At 36.9% G+C, this 25,485-nt stretch overlaps 1 protein-coding gene and 1 long non-coding RNA gene across 14 annotated transcripts in view; one reads left to right on the forward strand and one right to left on the reverse strand.

The window, feature by feature from the left end:
* The window catches only part of LOC134486620 (uncharacterized), a 35,831-nt gene extending 22,241 nt beyond the window's left edge, over positions 1-13,590 (reverse strand). Inside the window, exons 1-2 of the long non-coding RNA XR_010065897.1 lie at positions 13,456-13,590; positions 11,420-11,575 (exon numbers count right to left, since the gene is read on the reverse strand). This is a non-coding gene — a long non-coding RNA (uncharacterized LOC134486620). The remainder of the gene's footprint in view (positions 1-11,419; positions 11,576-13,455) is intronic.
* The window catches only part of Cntn4 (contactin 4), a 997,076-nt gene that overhangs the window by 496,962 nt on the left and 474,629 nt on the right, over positions 1-25,485 (forward strand). The gene's annotated exons all lie outside the window — the stretch shown is intronic.

Consider the following 25,485-nt stretch of genomic DNA (forward strand, 5'->3'; position numbering starts at 1 on the left):
AACAACAACCAGGACAACTTGAAGGTATCTGTTAAATATGATTCCTGGGTAGATATTATAACCCATGTAACACGTATCTATTTATATTATATTTATACCATATTTTACCTATGTAGTATAAATAATATGTATGTATTATTAAAACTCATAAAACTTGCCTATAGATTTTCTAAACATCCTTAGTTCTATTCATGTCTCTTCTTTATATGTATATATATACATATAAATAAACATATTTAAATAGCTGTAAGCTAAAGTGTATGTAACATACTTATTATAGCCTGCCTGTCCTCAGACAATACACTGGTCTATGAAAAGAAGACAGTGACACAGTACAAAGCTTTGGAAGGCACTGTGATGCCATCTGCAACTCATTTTATTAGTTGAATCAGAAGAACCCAAAAGAGAAACGACTAAGGAATCACTGTCTGATTCCTAAGTAAGTCAATATGGTTCAATGCCTCGCATCTATATTATGTAAAATTTAGTTCACACGAAACTGTTGTATTCCTTTCATTTTAGGAAAAACTATTATCTGAGTAGGCCTAATCTAAGCTTAAAAAATTAAATGTTGGAGTGACCCAACCTGAAGGATCCCATATGTACACTGACTGTGATAAACATATGTTGTCTTTTTATCTATGTAAATGACAGTTGTTTGTTTTTATCTCCATGTGTCATGTAAAGTTCTTTCAGGGAACTACAGTCAGGGGTCATTTATGCCTGATGTGGCCAAAGAATTTTCTGTGACTGTCATAACAAATTTCTCTCTTACTCTTATTTTTATATTTTTAAGTTAATCTGTAAGAGTTAAGTTACACAGTAATGTTTAATTTGAGTCCAAGAAATGTAACAAGACTTTGGCTTTCCTGATTCAGTATCAAGATGTGGGAAATCTTTCTGAGCTGTGGGTGGCCTATCTTACCTCTCTTCTCCCCTCACCCAGAATATCATGTGGGTAACTTCAAGAAGCTGGATGTAAAGTGGGAAGTTGGAATTCTAGAGCAGTAATACTCTGGCATGTAACATTGTTATGACTAGAAGCCCTTTGAGTGCACAATGTTTTGACAGAGTGCTGAGTATTTCTCAGTTGTCGTGTGCAATTCAACACAGACACCATTCTCCAAATTTTTGGAAGCCCAATTGGCTCTCAAACACACAATTTATGTGTTTCCCTGCCAGATACTTTAATGCCACTTCAAGTGTCTTTTTATTCACAAAGCTGCGAAAACACTGGCTGGTCTGTGTGTTTGGCCATTGACTGCTATTGTAAGTCCAGTATTGAAGTATAAAATATCACAATCATGGAATCCTTACAAGAATGTAATTGTCGTTCCCAATATATCATTTGTATTTTTTTTCACTACAGTATAGTAATATAGCATTTTTAGTTGTGTACACATTTTTAGGTCAGAAATTGTGAGCAACTTAATAGGTAGTTTGGATTCAGAATTCCCTCAGGAATTGGCAGTCAAAAGGTGTCAACCTTTTGTGAAACCATCTTACTGCTTCCTGCAGTGAAAGTTAACTCCCTCCAAGAGTGAATATGATTCCCCACCTCCTCATTCTTCACTGGTTGTTATGATTACTGATATTCTGCTTATGTTATTTTTTATATCTTCTTGACTTAATTTGGTGGGTTATAATACTTAGGATTTTTTCTATATTTTTCAATATAGAAAACATGTTTGAAAATATTCTATCATGATTCTTTAGGTATTTTTTTTTACTTTTTTATTTACTCTTCCTTCATTACATTCTGATCACAGTTTCTACTCTTTCCTCTCCTCCTAGTCCTTATCTTCAACTTTTCTTCCCCCATGCACTCCTCCATTTCTCCTCAGAAAAGGGCAGGCCTCCAATGGATATCCACTAAATATGACATATTAAGTTGTAGTAAGACTAGCCCCTCCCCTCTTATAAAGGCTGGATAAGGCAACCCAGTAAGAGGAAAAGGGTTCTAAGAGCAGACAAAAGAATCAGAGAGAGCCCTTGCTCCCACTATTAGGAGTCTTCTTGTTAACACTTACTGTTCTACCCTTTTGGTGCTGATGGGAGATATAGTAGTCTTATGTTTTCTTCTACGGCTGCATTGGCATTTTCTCATAGCATTTAATATTGTTTCTTTCCTATGCTCCCTTGATGCTTTGTATGTTGTGTACATGTTTTGCCCGTATACATGCATGGTTCTGTATAGACATTCACATACTCTTCTTTAAAATGGGACGACACTGATTGGATATATGCTAAATGTCCACTGTATGAAGGCACTCATAAATTTTCACACTCTGAATATCACTGAAATCATTACACAATCAAAATAATGAACACACATTGCAAAATATATTTCCTGGTCATCCAAGAGTAGCATCTTCTCCAGACCTTTCTTATTTTTTCTAACCACAGCCTGAGATTCTATATAATAACACAATTTTTATTGGTAAAATCTATCCAAAATGTGTAAAAGGTGTTCTTTCCAAGAAAAGAAATTCTTTTCTTTATACATTATTAGTGTAACATATACATTAATTCTAGATTTAACCATTTTATATCATGTATATGTCAGAATCTGTCGTACATAATAAAAGTGCACAATTAAATAAATGGAAATTTATCTTCAGATTTAAAAGAAAATTTGGTAAGAGAATTGACCTGTTTTAATAGCTCAAAAATATTAGTTAGAGTAAATCAATATTTCTTAAGATTAACAAAGGATAATTGTGGTGATGTTAATTGAGTACATCTCAGCTTCCTGTCTTCTCATCTACATGAATGTCCAAGTCAAACAAAATGTGTCTTTAGGAACCAGTGCTACAGCTCTGACCGCATTGCCCAGAACCTTGCAAGTGTCCAATAAAAATGTTTTTAATTCATGGACTGTTAATTGTATCATCAGATAACAAGAGTCCTGAGGTGAAGCAAGTATGATTGTACTTTAAGGTCAACTGTCTCTGGAAACTTTTTATGAAAAGGCACAAGGAAGATGATTTTTGAGGTTAGTGACTGTTCAAGAAGAAAGTCTTTCTGGGAAAGTAGGTAAAGTTTATAGTTCTAAGTCATAAACACAGGAAAACCAAGTCTCATTGTGGTCATCATGTCAACTAGATGACAGAGAGTGAGTATGCATGCCAGGCATCTGAACTTCATTTTAGTTGAGACTAAGAAGCAGTCACTGAAGAATTATTCTGGTCCTGCCTTTCTGCTGGGCTGGTTTCTTGTCATAGTGATTAATATGACTCTGACAGATAAGACAGCGTGTGTAAATCCTAATAACCTTTGTTTTATCTCTATTTCAATTATCTATCTACATTCTAATAAAAAATGAGAAAATACAACAATATTGCTGTGCATTAAACTGTTTTAAGTGTGCTAAAATGAAGTGAAAGGAAGAGTTAATATAACCATCCTCTAAAGCAAGGATTTTAGAGATGTTCAAAGCCTTAGAAATTCCCACACAGATGTTAGGAAATAGATATAGAATGCAGCACCCTAGGTCTTTTGTGCACATTTATTTTGAGTTTTATTAATGAATTAGATTCTAGTGACCAAATATTAAGGGAAGATACTGTCAACACAAGAAGTCTGATTGTAAGGAAATTCCTTTTTTTTTTTATTAACTTGAGTATTTCTTATATACATTTCGAGTGTTATTCCCTTTCCCGGTTTCCGGGAAAACATCCCCCTAATCCCTCCCCCTCCCCTTCTTGTTCCCCTCCCCATCCTCCCCCCATTGCCGCCCTCCCCCCAACAATCTAGGTCATGCAAATCAAAACAACCCTGAGATTTCACCTCACACCAGTGAAAATGGCTAAGATCAAAAACTCAGATGACAGCAGATGCTGGCGAGGATGTGGAGAAAGAGGAACACTCCTCCATTGTTGGTGGGATTGCAGACTGGTACAACCATTCTGGAAATCAGTCTGGAGGTTCCTCAGAAAATTGGACATTGAACTGCCTGAGGATCCAGCTATACCTCTCTTGGGCATATACCCAAAAGATGCCCCAACATATAAAAAAGACACATGCTTCACTATGTTCATCGCAGGAAATTCCTTTTTTAACCAGTCCTAATTTGATCATACTATATATAGTACCTAGTTACTATTCTTTTTTTTCTCCATCTTTATTAACTTGCATATTTCTTATTTACATTTCAGTCACTATTCTTTAAAGCCACCTTAACTATTTACCTCTCCATGTATTTAACATACATAAGTAGACAAAAGCGTATATCTGCTCTATATATTTCCTCAGTTTTTGGGAATATCTCTTTAAATACCAACCCAATATAAACAACCAATTCTGTTGATTTCACTTTTGTGTTTTAATGATTGTTGAGTGAACAGCAAATGGCACAGTGGGAAAATGCCACATGCGTGCAAATATTCAGCTGCAGTGTAACTATCAATTAGTTTGCATGTACTTTTTGATAAGGTCTCTACCTAATGTTCTACTTCTACCGATGTTTCAAACTCAGATGGGTTCTTCCAGATTATTTCAGTTTAATAGTTAAAAAGACTTAAGGATAAGATCAAAGTTGCCATACTACTTATGAAGAATGAAAGAATGAAAATCTGGATTTGATGCTGTTGAAATTATTAAGCTACTGACTGATGTTTTTGAGGCCCATAAAATAGCAAGGTTTTGTTTTATGATAATGTCTAGATTGGGTGTTTGGGGTAGAAAACAATATACCACCTTTACATTTGCAGATTTAGGTCCCGTAAAAAATGATACTTTCAGTATCCACACCTAGACATTTTGAAAATATTTTTAGAGACTTATCCAACCGAATGGGGGTGTTTCATCTGCTTCTGAATAGAATTAGGAACACCAGGTTTGCACTATATATAAGAACATCTGATAAAATATTAGGAAGAGAAAAAGAAATAAAGTCTATGTCAATATTTCTGTCACTGACAGAAGTAGTTGTATATAGTTTATTTTCAGTGATGTTTCAGGAAGTTCCAAATAGTTAGACTTGTATTTGCATAGAATCATATATTTCAATAAGTATCACAGCCCTGGAAGAAAAATTCCATTAGTTTTACAAAACTAGGAGTTTTCAAGCAGTCACACAATTTGTATATTTCAAAAGTATAGTGCCTTGAGGACCTTGATTTGCTTGGGAATGGCATGTAAATTGGACTCCCTGCCACCCTGTTGGCATACGTTTAAAATCAATTTACAGGCAAAAGCTGATTTTGAAAACATAATGCATCATTCTACTTACATGTTTTCTGCCTCTTGGTCTATCATTTTACTGGAGAGCTATATTTTCTTAGAGTAATTTTGAATACAGTTCCTGAGAAATTATTTTCTTTTGACAGTTTGAACCATTACAATTAATAATGTTTAAGGCCAATTCTTGGCATACAGTATAAACCTTTCTACTCGTCACTTGGAAATTAAAATTTATTATTCTATGTACATGTATGTTCTGGTAGAGGGTAATTTTGCTGTGGAATCTATGTCCAGAATATAAAATGGATCCCAGAATTCTATCTTAATGAGTCAGAAATGACTGACTGTTGTAAACCTTTGTACTGTATGTGGGAATATGGGCACGCCTCTATAATTTTTATTCTTTACTTTTAAAGTCAGATTTTACATATGTTTCCAATCTTTTTGGTATAAGCATTTGAGTTGTGGTCATAATTGGTAAGGATAGAGCATTTTTATAAAAGTTGTTTTAATCACACTGGTCGGGGGTCTCTTTAAACTATTCATTTGGATACCCATTAACCTGGTGAAACAGAGAAGCCTGGTTGTAACTGACTGTACATTAGTGGGAATATTCCCTTCTTGGATAACAATATATTCTTTGAATGCCTTAATGTATTTTTGTTACCTCCTTCAAAATACTGGCAAAAAATATACAATTTACTAAATATTTTCCATATTTATTTCTTCTATATCCAAAGTAAATAAATTTTATGTTGAATGGTTATTCTATGGACCTTCAAGATAACACTTTTCATATGGGGAGATGGCTTAGTTTACAAAAAAAAATTACATAAATGTGAATGCAAGAGTTTGGATACTCATCACCTACATAGATAGTTATGCTAGCCATAGGTAATCTTAGCACTCACGTGACAAAGACAGAAGATCCCTGAGGTAAGCAGGTTTGCTAGACTAGACTAGGAACAAAATTGGTATTTCCAGGTTCAGCGAGAAACCTTGTCTCAATAAATAAAGTTCGATTACAAAAGTAACCAATGTTGACTTTGGTCCTCCACATACATACATGCTCTCATATGTCCAAACAATCATGTAAAACACACATACACACACACACACACACACACACACACACACACACACACACACACACAAATCATGCCAAAAATATGTTACGTAGTTGCCAAACCTGGTAGACCCCATCTGATTCTCCAGATGTTCCCTAAGCACATTCTTTGATATTACACACCCTAGACTAGAAAATTAACTAAGAAAATTATACATGTTATTTTTTACCAAAAAGAAATATATGGAGGTCCCATGATCTTCCATCATACCTAAGGGTGTGGCAGGTCAACCTACCTTTGGCCTGCAACATAGATGTGTGGCTATGTTAACCCCCCACCGCCACATACACTAACTAACATGGTCTGTCATGTTAGTGAATTAAAATATTTAGCCTCAAACAAACTCTTTGAAGCAATTCTGGAATGTGGTTCCCCAGCTTCTGGAGATCCTCATACCTTAAAGAATGCTATAGCATCACTGAGATGGAGGAGGGACCCTGGCTCACATGCTAAGATTAAGTGTAAGTGCAGCTTCATTACCAGGTGAGCACAGGAATGGCTCATCCTGGCCATGCTACATAGTCAGGTCACTCAGGGTGAGCCAACACTCACTTCTATTCCTTTAAATAAGAACAGTAGATAAACTTGATTCCGAAACAGACAGGCACCACTTGTTCTCAAAGTTGGTCACCTTTAGACAGAGGCTCATCATTTAGTAGAAGAATCACTATAATTACCTTGGGAGTTATTTATCGTCATCTGTTATATGTGGGTGGCATTTCACTAACACTGGGGTAAAATCAAGATGTCATTCAAAAATACTGGGTAAAATTTAATAATTTAATAACTAAATTATTTAATGTTTAATTAACTTATTTAATTAACTTAATAATAGTGGGTAAAACAAATGAAATGACTAGGAGTTTATAAGGAAGACTTCACTCCCAAAGTCTAAATTTTATGAATTAAAGATAGCTCCTTGCACATGCCTCTACAGGACGTCATAACAAAAATTCAAAGAGTGACCAGAATGCTTCTGGCTTCAGATGGGTTTTTCCTTAAAAATAAACCTTGTAATAATCTTGCTATACCTACTTCCTTAGAGTGAAGAAAGCAGGAGAAGCTTATTGAATTAAATTTAATTCATATAAACATCATTTTACATCTAAATGTGTTTATTGTACAAATAATAGTTCATCCATTGGGTAGATTTATTTAATATTAGCTTACAAGGAAAACAGTTGTTGTTCTCAAGATTTAGTATCATCATTTAGGTGAAGATGATAGCTCATCTGTAGTAATTCAAAGCTTAGAAATAGCAGAGACCATTGTTTGTTGACTGCCTCCTTTGGCAGAAACTAGAAAGTAAGCCACATAACTTTATCTATCTATCTATCTATCTATCTATCTATCTATCTATCTATCTATCTATGTATCTATCTATCTATGTATCTATCTATCTATCTATCTATCTATCTATCTATCTATCTATCTATCTATTGGCACATGTCTAGGTGGGTTTTATAACTGGAAGGAATACCATGACCAAGGCACCTCATTTTTTCTTGTTTACTTTTATTAATCATTTTATTCATTTACATTTCATATGATATCCCCTTCCTTGTTACCCATCCACAAACCTCCCCACCCCATTCCCCCCTCTACCCTCCCGCTTATCTCTATGAGGGTGCTTCTTTTCCCATTCACCCATTCCTGCCTCAACACTCTAACATCCCCTTACCCTGGGGCATCAAGCTTCCCTCCCCTCCCATTGATGACAGGTAAGGCTCTCCTCTGTTACATATGTATCAGGAGTCCTGGCTTCCCACCCCCATGTATACTCTTTGGTTGGTAGTTTAGCCCCTGGGAACTCTGGATGGTCCAGTTAGTTGATATTCTTCTTCTTATAGAGTTGCAATCCCCTTCAGCTCCTTCAGTCCTTCCCCTAGCTCTTCCATTGGGGTCCCCAGGCTCAGTCTGATGGTTGGCTGTGAATATCCGCATCTGTATTGGTCAGGTGCTGGTAGAATCTCTCATGAAACAGTCATATCAGAAAACCATTTAATTGGGGCTGGGCTTACAATTTCAGAGGTTTAGTCCACTATCCTCATGGAGGGGAAGCAAGGCATCTTGCATACAGACAGTGTGCTGGAGAAGCCAAGAGTTCTGTATCTTGATCTAAAGGCAGCCATGAGAAGACTGTCTTCTGCAGGCACCCAGGAGAAGTCTCAAGATAACACTGGCAAGACTTGAGCAAATATAGAAGACTGCAGAACCCACCTCCACAATGACATACTTCCTCTAATAAGGCTACACATCCTCCAATAAGGCCATACTTGGAAATAATGTCACTTCCCATGGAACACCCATATCCAAACCATTCACACACATTTTTTTCTACATGCCCTTTGATCTCCACATCAACCAGTAGAAGTTGATTTTATTTTATTTTTGTGCCTACGTTTAGGTTAACCTTGTTTAAAGAAAGTTCTGTGATCTGTCTCAATAACCGTGTTAAGATAAAAATGGTTTGAATCTAGGCAGTGACCCTATTTTCTGTGTGGGCTTTTTCTGTTTTCCATACTGACATATAAAGTTAGGTAGTTTTTATCAAGGCATGTTACTGAAAAAATATACTGGGCTTCTTTATGGGAAGCAAATCCAGGACAACGATATTTTGACTATATTCTCACGGGGAATCAGATAGCCATGCCAATCACAGCTCTTCTATGGTGTCATCTTAACACCATGCATTTTTAAGATGCATGACATTAAATTTAATGTTATAAAGATCTCTGTGGGTTTGTTGTAAATAAAACACTTTAATTGAAACACATGGACTGAAGATAAACTTTGAAAATGTTGAATTTTGCAGTGAAATTCTTATGTTGTACATGTTCTACTCTCTGTTTTTCTTTATTAACTTGAGTATTTCTTATTTACATTTCGATTGTTATTCCCTTTCCTGGTTTCCGGGCCAACATCCCCCTAACCCCTCCCCCTCCCCTTCTTTATGGGTGTTCCCCTCCCCATCCTCCCCCCATTACTGCCCTCCCCCCAACAATCTAGTTCACTGGGGGTTCAGTCTTAGCAGGACCAAGGCCTTCCCCTTCCACTGGTGCTCTTACTAGGCTATTCATTGCTACCTATGAGGTTGGAGCCCAGGGTCAGTCCATGTATAGTCTTTGGGTAGTGGCTTAGTCCCTGGAAGCTCTGGTTTCTTGGCATTGTTGTTCAAGCCCCTTCAAGCCCTTCCAGTCCTTTCTCTGATTCCTTCAACGGGGTCCCGTTCTCAGTTCAGTGGTTTGCTGCTGGCATTGGCCTCTGTATTTGCTGTATTCTGGCTGTGTCTCTCAGGAGAGATCTACATCCAGTTCCTGTCGGCCTGCACTTCTTTGCTTCATCCATCTTGTCTAATTGGGTGGCTGTATATGTATGGGCCACATGTGGGACAGGCTCTGAATGGGTGTTCCTTCTGCCTCTGTTTTAATCTTTGCCTCTCTCTTCCCTGCCAAGGGTATTCTTGTTCTCCTTTTAAAGAAGGAGTGAAGCATTTGCATTTTGATCATCTGTCTTGAGTTTCATGTTCTACTCTTGAAACGTGTTAACTGGGCAAGGAAATCTATCTGTTTAATGACAATTTGTATCATAATAAATGTTATAAGTGTAATCATTGAGATACACATTTCTAATTGTGTTACACAATTATTCTGTTCTCAAAGGTCTGAAAGTGAGAGTGATGAGGTCACAGGCTCAGATATTTTCATGTTTCTAGTGTTGGGATTTTGAGAGGTAAAAGAGCAGAATTTGTGCACCCTGAAATTATGTGATTATTTTACTCATAACTCATAGTTTATGTAAACAGATAATATAAACTTTTTGTCTGATATCAGCCTTTGAATGTGCTTCAGAACACCTATGAAGCATGCACCTTGTATCTAGTAGTAGTCTGAAAACTCCAAGGTTCCAGAACCTTCTTAAGGCTCCAGAGTCCCACTTAGATGCATACTGGGCACAGGGAGCATTGCCTCCACCTGTGATAGAAGATGACAGGCCTTAATCATTAGAAAGATTACCCAGTGTAACCCTTGGAGATCTTGAAGGAGATAGAACCTGTAGAAACCATTTCCAGTGGATAGGCATGGCCTCCAGTTGAGGGATGGGGCCACCCACCTAACTCAAAAATATTAATCCAGAATTCCTCCTGTCAAAAGGAAATGCAGGGACAAAGAATGGAGGAGAAACTGAAGGAATGGCCATCCAGAGACTGCCCCTCCTAAGGATCCATCCCATCTGCTGACAACAAACCCAGACACTATTGCTGATGCCAAGAAGTACTTACTGACAGGAGCTCACCCAGTATAGCAGTCCCCTGAAAGGTTCTGCCAGAGCCTGATCAATACAGATGCAAATGTACACTGCCAAACATTGGACTGAATTTGAGGACCACAATGGGGAAGTTAGGACCAGGACTGTAGGAAATGAAGGGGTTTGCAACCTCATAGGAAGAACAAGAATATCAACCAACGAGATCTCTCCTCCCAGGGACTAAACCACCAACCAAAGAGTACTCAGGAGGTACCCATGACTCCAGCTGGATATGTAGCAGAGGATTGCCTGATCTTGGATCACAGGGAGAGGAACCCCTTGGTTCTGTGGAGGCTTGATAACCCAGGATAGAAGAATCGTTTGTCGCTGAGGCAGGAGGAGGTGCGAAGGTGAGGGAAGCACCCTCACTGAGGCAGGGGGAGGGAGGAGGGAATAGGGGACTTGCGGAGAGAAAACTGGGAAGGGGCGTTACAATTTGGAATGTAAATAAATAAAATAACCAATAAAAATAAAATAGTAGCAAAAATGCAAACTAGAGACACAAGTATGATTTGTATACCAAGTCCTACTTCTCCAAGGGTCCATGAGAGTTCCAAGATAACAGAGCCTTCCATGGGAATGACAGTGAAGTTCGTTATGTTAGGCATTGACTGAATTCTAAAATAGTAGATAGCAAATGAGAAAACAGTACCTTTCTGTCTTTAGAAAATTCCTTCAAGGCTCAGCATGACACTTCATATTAAGTTTGAAGGGATTTTTCCCAAGGAAACAGTAAGGAATTTTTTTTCTTTAAAACAAGGGGAGAATCAAAATAGAAAGACATTTCTTTCCTGACTCACAGTTCATGAATCATAATTTTGATAAACTCCAGCCTGCGGTTCAGACAGCAGGAGACATCTGGTGACTCTAGCCCAGCTGTTCCTCTTGAAAGGTGCAAAAGAGAGTCAGCAGCCTGAAGGCATGAAAAATGGCACCTGAGAAGTGGTGCTTGGTACCTAGGAAAGAGCCAAGTGAGAGTAAACAGCACAGACATAGCCTGAACTATCCCTTGTGTAAAATTTCACTGGAACCACAGGACTGTGACAGATGGGGGTTTCAATATTACCAAACCCGGGGTGTCTGAGAATGACTTAGTACTGTTCATGAATCCCATGAGACAGCTTGCTTTGTTCCCATGTAAACTTATGACCAGAATGTATGAGAAATACATCTAAGAGCAAATGCCATGCATGCGAGGAGAAAACAACACTGGGGTCATCCAATTTTAATCTTCCTCTTAATGAACATTTTTGCATACATCAGTTTCTAACCAAGCAGCCGCTGAAAGTTTTATTCATGCCATGTTTGCCCCAAGCATTGATTTTTTTACAATTCTCTTTTACAGCCTTTCTTTCTGGGCCTGTTTTGAGGTTATAACTCACTGAAAATTCAGCAGGTGCTTCTAGCCTGGCAGTGTCTTCTTATCTCTCTTCTAGCTTCCTGTAGTGGTTCCCCATATCAAACACAATTGCTCCTCTGATTTTAATTTTTACTTGCTGTGTCAGTGAACAGCCTTGTTAGTCCCATCACAGAGCCCAGTTGGCAGTGCTGGGAGTCCTGAGCAGTTCTTGTACCCTGTAAACTGGCATTAGCAAGTACACTTGCGCATTCTGAATTATCTTGCCCTTATTATGTGAGAATTCTCTGCCTTGTTTTAAGGGAGCGAAATACTTTAGAAAGGATAGAAGAATAGAAGAAAGTGAGAACAAATTGTGTTTGCCTGCCAATATTCTAATCACAAAACATTAGAATTTTAAAGAGCCCATTCGAATGTGACATTTCTGTTAAGAACTGAAGTTAGAGTGTGTGTACACTCATTCTCATGTATATTTTAATGTTATTTATACTGCTAAGAAGTCAGCACTCTTCCTTGGCTTTACGTTTGTACCACATTGATTCTGTATTCCCAAAATATAAGAGGACCCTTATGGACCTGTCATTGAAACTAAGTAAAGTTAGGAATGAAGGGCCAATAAATTCAAATACTTTCCAGCATCCCAATCCCCATCAATTAGCTCAATCAGCTCTGTATTTATTTGTGCCTATACAGTCACAACCTTTACACCTTTATATAAGATATATATATATATATATGTGTGTGTGTGTGTGTGTGTGTGTGTGTGTGTGTTATATATATATATGTGTGTGTGTGTGTGTGTGTGTGTGTGTGTGTGTGTGTGTGTGTGTGTGTGTATGACTGGACAATAAATATTCACTATTGGGTTTTGTAGCTAAACCAATTTCAAGTTGTTTGTAAAAGTAATAAATGCTCTTATATGAAAGCATTTTCAAAGGGAAAAAATTTTTTTCTTTCCTGGCTTTAAAACCACTTAGGATCTAAGGAAAGTAGACTTGCCTCTCAGTAACATAATATTTAATTAAAACTAATTGAAATCTCTTGAATAATTATTAAGGACCCAGTATTGTACAAAAGTGTTTGCGTGCACTATTTTATATTTTTTATTATTTTTCCTTTTATTAGACATAGAGTATCTTCTCACATAATACATCCAGATTATTATTTCCCCTCTGTCTATTTCTCCAAGATCCTCCCAATCCTCTCTTCTCTCCAGATTCCTCCCCCTTTGTCTCTCAGAATAGAACAAGCCTCTAAGGGATAACAACCAAACCTGACATTAAAATACAATCACATAAAGAAAAATGATCATATTAAAGTTTGATCCCAACAGGAGGGAAAGAGTCCCAAGATCAGGCATAAGAGTCAAGAGTCCCATGAAAACATTAAACCAAAGCTATAATATACACTCAGTTGAGCTGGTGCAGATCTATGAAGGTCTTATGCTTACTGCTTCAGGTTTAGGGAGCCTATATTCACCTTGGTTAGTTGATTGTTCTTGTTCTTGATTGGTCTTGTTCTCTTAGAGTCCTTCATCCCCTCTGGCTCCTTGAATCCCTCCTCTTCCTCTGGATTCTGCAAACTCTGAGGGAAAGGACCTGATAGGGATTCCCCATTTATACTCTTTCTCCGTGTAGTGTCTGGCTGTGGGTCTCTGCATCTGTTCCTATCTGCTCCAGAGCAGGCCTCCCTGATGATGATTGGATTGGTTGTCACGTACTGATACTTTCTTTTAAACCAGTAGGCTCTGTTTCTTGGTCATTGAAGCAGTGTCTGGTCTGGCACAATCTGATTTTAATTGGAAAAACTGGCCAGCCTGTATTCAGAAATTATAGAGCTGGTTCAGTCCTGGTGTCCTTGTTTCACATGTGCTTAAATGCTATGCCTTGTAGTTTAATTATTATTTTAAAAATTAGTTTTACTTGGTGAATATATTATGCAGCAATAAAAGCAGCAATACTTTGCAAAATACCAAAAGTCACAGTATATATCAGACTGGAAATTGACAATTATTTGCTTAATACATGGGGAGTGCACAAGAAGAAGCTGGACAGTTTAACAATTATTCTTATGATTTCTAATCATAGTTTGCACTGTCTCATTCTAAGGATGATCAAGCTTAGGATTACATAATTCAAATAAATTCTCCAGATCACATATCTGATAAATAATAAAGAATAAAGGGGGGTGTTGGTGCTTGCAGAGAAACCCTGGGAACCTGAATTTAACTCTAGAATTGATGCCAAAAATCAATCTGGGTATTCTGGGTGTGGCAGTGTGTTACTATAAGATTTGTACTTCTGAGGAAGATTCAAGAGGAATCCTGGGGCTTGCTAGTCAGATAGTCAAGCCAAATCAACACATTCTCTATAAAAATACAAGAAGAGAGTGACTAAAGCAAGCACAGCCCATGGATGAGGACCTTTCATTTGGTTCTCCTTCCATTTTTTTTCTTTCTTTTGTATTTTGCCTATGTAAACCCATTTTGGAAGTGTGCTTTGCTTTTTCTACATTTATACTTTGTTTAGTGAGATTTGTAACAGTCAGTCAGTTAAAACTTTGTCACTATGGGGATCACTGGGTAAATATCCAGTCAGAGAAAATGGCAAGTTGTATGAAATTACATTGGCAGAATTTATTACTGTGTTAAAGGCTATATTATTGCCAATTCTCAAGAAAAGATCAAGTTCGGAATTTGATGTAAATTCTATGTAGGTTTTAATTCCCTGAAGCCTATGGATTCTATAAAAGTAGCTTTTAAAACTGATACGTGTGGCTACCTTATTTCAGTTGATAAAAGTGAAGTTTGATTTTGATATTCTTTCCAAACTCTACTTAGGCTTATTGAACAGGTATCCATAAAAATGACAAGCAAGCAATGATGACAGGTGTTCTTTGTTAAGAATTCCTGAAGAAACACAGAAAACCAACGTGCTAGTGGACTACTTGAGTAAGCATTGCCGCTCTCTGATGAGCTCTGTGACGTCTTCACTTAGGGAAAGTTGCTTCTGCTGACTAAAGTCAATGTAGGTCCTATTGCACATATGTCAGAATGTGTCAAGGTAGATGAAGGGACTGCTTAAAGCTGTAACTCGCTGGTGGGTGGAGCTGATTAACAAACATGTATTCTAAAGATTCTTTTCCTGCACTTTAACTGAATGCAATTATTATTGATGTGTACTGAAGAATTTTTGAAATTTTCCAATTTCTCTAAGACAGAATGACCAAGTCAACTTATATGAAAAAGAATTTATATGAGACTGATGCAAGTTTCACAGGTTGATTCCATGGTCATCAAAGCCAGGAACATAGTAGAAGGTAGGCAAACAGGATGGTGGAACAGTAGCTGAGTGCTTATCTATTTAGACAACAACCACAAAGGAGAGACAGAAAGACAGAGAGAGTCAGAGAGACACAGAGAGAGACAGAGACAGAGAGACAGACACAAACATGGAGACACAGAGACACATAAAGGGATAGTAGGTAATTGTATGTGTTTTGAAAACTAAAAACTCACTCCCAGTGACTAACCTGCTCCAATAAGTTCACATCAAGAATGCAAATATATCAAACTTGGGAGCCATTTTCATTCAAACCACCTCAGTAATTCTTTGCCTCCATATATGAAATGTAGTTCCAATAAAATCTGAAATGTATCATATTCCTTATTGAAAATAGACAATAGGAATGTTATCTTTGACTCAGAAGATATTTTAAAATTCCTTTGGTCAAGAAAGTCATCAGAAACTTGTATAACATGTTGAAGACAAACCTACATATCACTACTGACCCAAAACATATGAAAGTTATAGAACATGGAGATTTTCCCTGTGAGAGAAACAGTGAATCAAATCTTTACTTCACAGAAACAAATTTTAACAGAAAATTCTGGTATTCTAATTCTAAAATAAGGGGTAAGTTAAACATGAGAGTATAAGTAGTAAAGAGAGTAGGTTCTCAACAGCAAGTTCTGACATTTTTGGTTACTGGCTATATGTCAAATGACTTAAAAATAATTTTTAAATAGTATCTGGAATTTTGCTTGGTAACATATTGCCTCAATATGTACACACACACACACACACACACACACACACACACACACACACACACACATACACACATATACACAGATACATACATATTAATTTGAGAGACAAAGATAAAATGTAATATAACTTCTAAGCAAAAATTTATAGTAGACTCTATAACATTATTAATCATATTTCCTATGTTACAAGGAAACCTCCCAGAACAGTTATTTTGCATGATTATAAACAGCATTTGAGGAGCAGGGTTTTCCCAGTTTCTTTAAAGCATGATGACTAGGTACTAAGAAACTAAGTTTTTTTTTTTCCATGTGGAGAGGTTTAATGAGAGAAGAAGAGTAGAGGAGAGGAAAGGAGGCCAGCTCTGGTCATGTGGTGGGAAGGGGAAAGGGGGCAAGAACAGAGAAGAACAAAGAGCAAGCAGGAGGGAGAAGTAAAAGGGAGAGGAGGGGGCAAGTAGCCCAAGAAGCTAAGATTTAACAAGCGAGATGATAAAATAACCAATCATGCAATCTTATACAGGAGGTATGATTAAGGGAGTCTTTTGGAGTGAGGTGTTGCTCATTGCATAGAGGGTAATCATAGCATGATTAGAATGCCTGTAGATACTTTTTATAGAATAACCCATATACCCACAAGGACCATAGCTGGACAGCTGTTGAAGCAATCCATATGAGAGCATGAGCGTTTGATCCAGAGATCTGAGGTTTGGGGTATGGGGTTTTGTATGCATTTGAAGGTGCAGTTTTAACACTTCCTGAGTACATGAAAGCTTAAAACATCCATGATTACTACATCAGTGTGATTCATTTATATAGGTTAAGTATCCTTTATATGAAATGCTTGAGATCAAACGTGTTCAGATTTGTGGGTTAAGAGAAATATTTGCATAAGCATAATGACATATCTTGGATAGGACCAAAGTCTAAACAGCTAAGCATCAAAATAATGTTCCCTAAATCTTATATGTATAGATTACAAATAATACTATATAGTATATTTCTTAAAAATTTCATAAATAAATTTTATAGTGTGCATTTTGAACTTATGACATATTAGTTCTCAACATATTTCTGATTTTATAGTATTTTGGATTTGAAGGTTAAGATTGCTAGACTCAGTCCATTTAACTAGCATCCTGTCAACTACTAGTACAAGTAGAGAATTGAGGTTCACCAGTTGAATGGTAATTTGGGGGTTTGGTTCTAGTCAAAGGAGGCCAGTGAGAAATAAATCATCAATTATGATATCGGTAGAGGTTAATGCTAGAAGAAAAAAGAGAAAGCATAGGAATTTGCATGTCGTCACATAGGACAAACAAATGAGGTGAGGGCAGGACTAAGTTGAGTTACTCAAATGAAAAGGAATCAGAACCGAAGCAAAGTGTTGGTGGGAGAGTACTCTAGACAGACACAGAATTAGTGCAACGGTTAGAAGGCTTAGCTGGCTGGAGTAAATGTGTCCTTGTTAGATTCACAGTGAAGGCGCAAAGTGGCAGATCTGTGTCGATAGGGAGGTCATTGGGGGTCAGATCACACTGAGATTCACAGACTGAGGAAAATTTTTACATTGTCGCAATTCTTTGACAATAAATTGACATTGGAAGGTTTCAAGCAGTGAAAAATATAACCTGATTTATCCTTTTAAAAATACCTCTTCTGACTGCTGGGATGAAAATGGATTTTAAAGGGAACTTTGACAATGAAGACTCTCAGAAAGCTACTATGTTGACTAATTCTGTATTCCTTTCTGCCTTTGCACACCGGCTGTTAGTTTTGTTTTTTAGTAAAATAAATGTTTACCCTTCAGTACTACCATAACTACTTATTTGTCAGTATTATTGAGAGGAATGGCCAATCCTATTACTTCCAAAATAACTATGTATTCATTTGTAAACTCCATATCTTTAAAAGTACATGGTACATTTGCATTAAGAGTTTCCTGAAATTTTAATATATAGTTACCACTTAAATGAAAGATAGCAGAGAAGGCCTAGTCTTGCCTTGGATTTATCTATGTTGTTATTATCATTGGTACTGGTTAATAGTGATGACCTAAGTCTCTTTGTATCTCCAATTTGTGAGTTACAGATCTGTCTCTCTTCTCCTCTCCATTGGCTGCTAGCCATAGTATCTTGTACTTCACTTTTATAATTTCTTATTTCCAAGTTTTCAAAAACATTTAAGTTTCTTTCTTCTTATTATGCTCTCACTAGCACTGGATAAAGAATGTGGACTTTTGACCATCATTTTCTTATATACTGTTTTAATATTTTGTATCTGATTCACCCTTTATGTTCCTGATAGAAAAATCTGTCCTTGGGTAAAGGTATACTGTGGAGGTACTCATAGGATCCTCCACCCTTTCTGAATTATTGACTATTAGTGATTGTGGAGGAGGAGCAGAAGTTCATTTATTGAGTACATCAAGCTTCAGTAGAGGGTTTCAAACCCAGAGTTACAAAGATGGCTCTGGTTAGACTCGGTGAATCAAAACATAAAACAAAAGGCCACTGAAGATAAGAAACTTACTTGTAGGAAAAAAGGAAGGGGCTAAGGGAGAAGCTGTAGGATGAGAGCAATAACAGTGCATTGTATGTACACTTGACATTATCAGAACAAATATAATACATGTAAAGGATGGCTATTTGGATAGTTTATTTGCATATTTTAATGTCAGCTAATATACTTGCTGAATGAGAGCTACCAGTCAATGTAAAAAAAATCTAAAAATGTAATTTTCTTTACATTAAAACTAATATAAAAATTTAATCATTTAACAATGACCAGAATACATTCTAAGAAATATGTTGACTGGTTTAATCATCTTATAAACATCATATAGTTTATGGACATTACATGAGAGTACAATACAGCCTTTTAGACACCTAGTAATCAATGTAAAAGCCAAGACACAATTTTAGTATACAGAGCCTTCAGTATACTAAAATATAGCACTAAATCCTTTCTTACCTAAACATAAAAGGTACAGAAGGATATAGCATAAAAGTTTAAAAAAAAGCTATTTCTTCTGTGGTGTCCAGATTATGTTTGTGATACTAGAAGTAGTTTTAGGTGTCACTGAGTGTAGAGTAGATGTAAATGTGAAAGATTCTACTGCACCCTTCTTTAGATTTGATACAAATGGTACACAAGGCTACACGTTTTCAGAAAAGAGCAGATCTCCAACAGACAACAACCAATCATGACAAGACAAGATGCCAAGGACAAAGCCCACATATAGTTTGCACAAGTCAAGTCAATAGGAGGAAAAGGGTCCAGAGAACAGACAAAAGAGCCAAGACACACCTGTTCCCACTGTTAGAAATCTCACAGAACCATTTAAGCTAATGGTCATAACATATACATAGAGGATCTAATGAAGACCCTTGCAGGCCCCATGCTGCCACTTCAGTCTCTGTGAGCCCATTATGATCCCTGCTTTGATGTTTCGGTGGGCTGTGTTCTTTTGGTGTCCTTCATTCCCTCTGACTACTACAGTCTTTCTTCCCCCCTATTCTGAGGGGTTATCATATCTTTGAGGGGAAGGACACGATAGAGACATCAAATTTAGACTCTCCACATAATGTCTGGCTTTAAGTCTTTGTACCTCCTCCTATCTGCTGCCTGAGGAATCCTATGTGATAGCCAGCCAGTGAGGCAGAATGAGTATAGCAGAATATCATTAGTAATTATCTGCTTGTTTTTTGTTTGCTTGGGTATTTGCTTGTTTTGTTGTTTTTGCTTTTGTTTCATTTGGATTGTATTTTTGCTACTCAGGTTTGATTCTACCCCAGGTCTCTGGGTTATCTGGTCTCTGGTTCTTGTCCATCAGGCTGCATCAGGCATGAACTCTCTTTTATGGCATGGGCAATAAGTTAAAGCAGACATGATTTGGCTACTCCTACAACTTCTATTTCACCATTGTCCTAGCATATCTTGCAGGTAGGACTGGTGGCTGTAGTTCAATGCTTTCGTAGCTGGGTTGGTGTCCAGGATAGTTTTCCATAGCCTGAAGAGTACCTTTCTGCACCAAAGAGACTAAGACATAGAGGTTATGTGAAATTGTTAAAGTTTGCATTGATTGTCCAATTATATCATAGGCTCTTATTATTAAATATACGTATGGGGCTAAAATAACTTGATTGTGGCAAAATTTGGGTTATTTCAGTGATATGTCTGACTATGTGAGGTAACATTGAAGCTTTCCGTTAATAGCTGATCTGTATTTGTGTGTGAATTAGTTGGAGGATTTAAGGCATAGTAAAACATTTTCATTTATTCTAATGCACTCACTTGAACCATTGAACTAACCACTGTTAATACTAGTCTTTCTGAAAAAGACCCACTTCTTATATGGAATAGTTAGAGGGCATTTGAGAAATCCACTACCTGATGTCCTGATTTTTTTTTAACATTTTCAGAATTATAAAACCAAACATATTTTCCAACTATTAAGCACTGGGTTTTTAATCTTTATTCATTGACTTTAAATAACAAACACTTAAAAAAAACCCACTGAAGAGCAAACAGAAGGCTCAGCTGTTAAGAGAACTTGGTTCAGAAGGGGACTGGGATCTGTTCCCAGCAACCGTGTGGAACCATTCATAAGTCCAGTTCCATGGAATCTGTTGTTCTTTTCTGATCTCCAAGGGCAACAGGCATGCATGTGCCACACATACATATGTGCAGGAAAAACACATAAAATATACACAAAGTAAGAAAAAGAAGCCCACTGATAATGCAACCAAGTTATACTGTGAAAACACTCGAGTAGTCTAACTTCCTTAGTGAGAAAATGTATTCACATCCTATGCTCAAATATCTTTCTAGGGTTTGATTAAATACTATTCAAAAGGTAGGGTCTTTAGGAAAGCCAGTCATGAAAATGACCTTTGATATATTTAAAAATAATGAAGGCATTGCCTCAAGCCCTTTGAACATCTTTTCTTTCTTGCCACAAGTCAGCCTAAGACATTGCCTACGGTACAGTCTAAGAAGCAGAATCTTGGCTCTCAAAAACCAGATTGAGCCTATATAAATATGAACAATAAATTTGTGCTTTTCACAAAAGGCCTGGGACAAAGTGTTCGGTTAGAGCACCAGAAGCAGGTATTTTCTGTGGATTTGCAAATAGTGAAATATCTATTTGTTTTTGTTAAATATAATTGGTTCTCAAAAATGGTATACAGCAAAGGACTGCCTGGTCTGGCCTCAGTGAGGGAGGACATACCTAACCCTCGAGAAACTTGAGGCCCCAGGGAATGGATGGGGCTGGCAGGGTGTATGGGGAGGTGTAGGGGCCTGGGGACATCCTCTTGGAGATGAGGAGGACAAATGGGATGAGCAACTGTTGAAGGACAGAAGAGGGAGGGCGATAAGGACTGGACTGTAAAAAAGACTGAAGATACTAAAAGAAGAATGTAAGCATCAAAATTTAAAATAAAACAAAAACTCAGTGATAAGTTAAAATAGTATGTTAAATAGCATAGTCATCTGTCAGAGAATATGAAGAATCATTAATTATGCATTATTTTTGTCCTTATTTTTAAATTCTTCTAAAATATGTTGTGTGTATTTATAAAGGGTTAAGTATTATAAAATGTATGTCTAGGATAGCTTAGATTTTAAAATGATGACATAGTTTTTCCTTTAAAGATCCTATAGATTTTAATAATTCTCAAGTAATTATTTCTTATTGGTGGAGTACTTTGAGATTTATATAACCTTACACACAGCACCATATTGATTCATTGAATAAACAATAGCACTTCTATCAAACACACACAGAAAAAAGCCTGTATCTTCTTGAATTTAATTTGAAATGCATTTACACGAACAAAATAGTTGTTATCTGGTTTCGTTTGTCTTCTTGAACTTCAAGATGATGTCTGGTTGAACTATGTTAGTCCTAGCACAATGCTGGATCAAGGCAAACACTTATGTGGCTACTGTCCAAAATGCCACATAATGTAAACGTAGGGCACCATGACTAACATACATTTGTGGTTTTTGTTTGACAGGGTGTTGTTGTTGTTGCTGCTGCTGCTGCTGCTGCTGCTGCTGCTGCTGCTGCTGCTGCTGCTGCTATTGTTGCTGTTATTGTTTTGCTTGGTTTAAAGGAAAAATCTGGCTACTGTAATGTAAGCCAGTCTTGAAATTGTCCTATAACTTAATCTAGCCTTGAACTAAGCCTCTGAATTACTGGAATTATAAATGCCCTTATACATGGCTACTACATATATTAAAAAAAAACACATGGTAGTGAACAGAACCTTTCGTACTGTGTATTTTCTTGTTTGTTTTTCCTATCTCCTGCCATATGAACCGATTTGACAGATTTTAGTGTCTATATTGTGCTGGTTACTTTTTCTTTCAACTTGGCACAAAGTAGAGTCACTTTGAAAGAGGAAATCTCAAGGGACTATTGGTACATTCTAATGTATACATTTTGTTGATTTATAATGGGGCACATCTCACCGTAGGTAGTGCCTCTCCGGGTCAGGTAGTTCTGCCTTTTAAAGGAGAGCAAGCTGAGCCAGCCACAATGAGTATGCTAGTAGGCAGTGTTCCTCCAGAGCTTGCACTCCATTCCTTCCTCCAGATATCTGGTTGAGTGCCTGCCTTGTATGCCTTATGGACTCTTAACTATTACCTCTAAGCCAGCTAAACATTGTGTCCACACATGTGTACCAACCCTCTCGAAGGTACAGTTTCTCTAATCAGTGAACAATGTTTTTTAGTAACTACAGAACAAATAAATGATGAAAAGATAAGAAGCACATATCCTTTAAATCTTCTCAAGATTTAGGAACAGAGTTGTATGTTTCCTGTGAAAATAGTTTGAATTTAATCATGTTTTATGTAAGGGTATCATTTTCACTCCAAATTGATGCCACGGAAATCTGCATTATTTCACATTGGTCAGTCTACTGAAGTTTCCTCATTTTGACTTTGAAAGTGACATATTCTTTTAGTAAAGGAAACAGTGTATAGAAGAGCATCTTGGGTAAATTAACTCTTGTTTGGATGAGTTCACTTTGTGTTTCTGCTGTCTCCCTAAATGTATATTTCCTGTCCTTTAGAAATCTACCATTATTTTTAAATCACTGTTGCTATACAGGACACATTTTGTTTGGGTGTTTGCTTTTATTCTTTTTGTTTTCCTTTCTTTTTTTGCTTTCATCACCTTTTTTGCAGCTATTTCCACCAAGCTCATGCTTCAATCCCTGTGAAATCTCATGACAAATCATCATCTAGTAAAATCTTACACTTTACCCATTTTGCTATTGCGGGGGAAGATTCATGTACTATAAATGTGCAATTCTGCCCAGCAACAAATCCTGCAGGAAGAGAAATCCAGGAGGATGATTTGTTCTCATGTGCATTTGTTTGTGAGTTCTTTTCCACTGAACAGTTTAATAGCTATCTCATAATAATATGAAAAAAATCTTATAATTACAAACACACATCCAGGCAGAAATGCAGCCACTGTAAATATTTGTGGAGTGCCTTTTCTCACACTACAGTGGTGTCCAATAGTATCAAGACATCAGCACAGTGTTGTAAAGTATTGAAAAAATCTTTACAGATAGATGATATAACAAATTAGCTTATAGGGTGGGAACTTATATTTGCATGGATTATATTACAATAACTAAATAGGAGGAGTTTTTTTCCCTTTTTTGCCTGAGTAATTTTCCTACTCATTTTATAGCATCACCACTGCAAATGTACTTTGTCCATTTTAACACTCTCAATCCACAAAGTGAGGACTCTCAGTAAAAGTCTCCACTATCTCACTATGGATGTTGTTTGCAGTTTTGAGATGTGTATGCATGTGACTGATTGAAAATGACAAATATCAAGTCCTTCACCAGTTTTTATAACATGCATGAAGTAATTATACAACATTCATTGTGTATCTACTGTTGAACTCATGGAGACCTAAAAGATTAATAGGCAAATTATTCATAGAACCCCAAACCAGCAAATCATATTAAAATTGCTATGTCTCTTGAGATGAGTCCAGCATGGGAGAGGGATAAAAGCAAGTGTAAAAGTCAACCAGCAAGGGTACTTATTTAATCTGCAAGAAGAAAAGAAAAAGGAGCAGGTGATGTCCCTCTACTGTGGTGGTTGATCCTTGTGTGAACACAATAATGCTACTTTGGGGTTAATGCTAGGCTGATCCTTCCTAGACCCAGATATAAGTTACTGAAGTCCATAGAAGCCTCAAATTTGGGGATTTTTTTTCATTCTATTGTTTTCCATTCCTCAAAATTTATCACTGTTGCTGGTTCATGAAAAGTTCTTCATACACATTCACTTGGATATACTGGCATAAATTCGGCCATCACTATGACTGTAACTAGTTATAGGCTCATGGGAAATTCTGTTCTTGTCTGTGTCTCTCCTCAGCAGCAAATGATACTTCAGTGCCTGCTTAGGGGAGCTATTCTGAATGTACTTTCTGAACTCCAAATATATTATGGCTCAAACAGATTCACACCTTTCCAATATTTCTTTTCTTTCTCTGCACTGCTGAATGTCTACTTGGTTTGGGCTTTTTTGATGACTAGTTGGTGTGTGAGATGTTCTGTAAAAGGAGCCTGGATAGATTGTTCATTTTGTTTTTAAAAATGCAGAATGGTCCTTATTAAATAAATACCCTAGAGGTAGAAGGAAAGAGGGTATGGGAACTGAAACTAGACAGTAGAGAGTAAGAAAATTCCAGAAATGTTTATTCAATATTTGGAGTATAGAAGATTCATAAAGAGGCTAAGATGTCTGTCTTTCTAGCATATCATAGACAATCTTACCACCTTTCTCGTACAAATAGCTGAAAGCATCTGGTTACATTTTTATGCCAGATGGATATTTATTTTGAATGCAACAGTGTGTTGCCACAGTGAGAGCAATGGTTCAGTGGTTCATGTACTGCTTGTGAAGACAGTGTAAATCAGATATCAACATTCATGTGATCTATAATTCCAGCTTCAGAGAACCAATCCCTCTAGCTTCCATGGGTACCTACACTCATGTGCACATACTCACAGACAGACAGACATCAAAACCTAATAAATTCTTCATGAGATGAACTAGTGCAATAGAAATGCATTCAACTCAGGGAAACCTAGTATACACAGACATACACTTACCTTTACAAAGGATTTTTGTTAAACATGGCAGAAAACCCTGTTGCTGACAGAAAATGTTGCTTCAGCCTATATAATGATATAACTAGAATGTGTCGCTATTTGGGAGAGGTTTCATGTAAAATAAAGCAGTTTTGTATTTCTTATTTTTAAAGAAATCAAGATGTTGACAATGTTTTCTTTTTTTTTCTTTTTTAAATAGACCAAAATTGAGTATGTTAAGACATAAGAACTTACTTTAGTGAAATTCAATGGTGCAAGCTAAAAAGGCAGGGATCATGTAACATAGGATGCTTCTCAGAG

Source organism: Rattus norvegicus, chromosome 4, assembly GCF_036323735.1.
Source record: "Rattus norvegicus strain BN/NHsdMcwi chromosome 4, GRCr8, whole genome shotgun sequence".
Classification (NCBI taxonomy): Eukaryota; Metazoa; Chordata; class Mammalia; order Rodentia; family Muridae; genus Rattus; species Rattus norvegicus.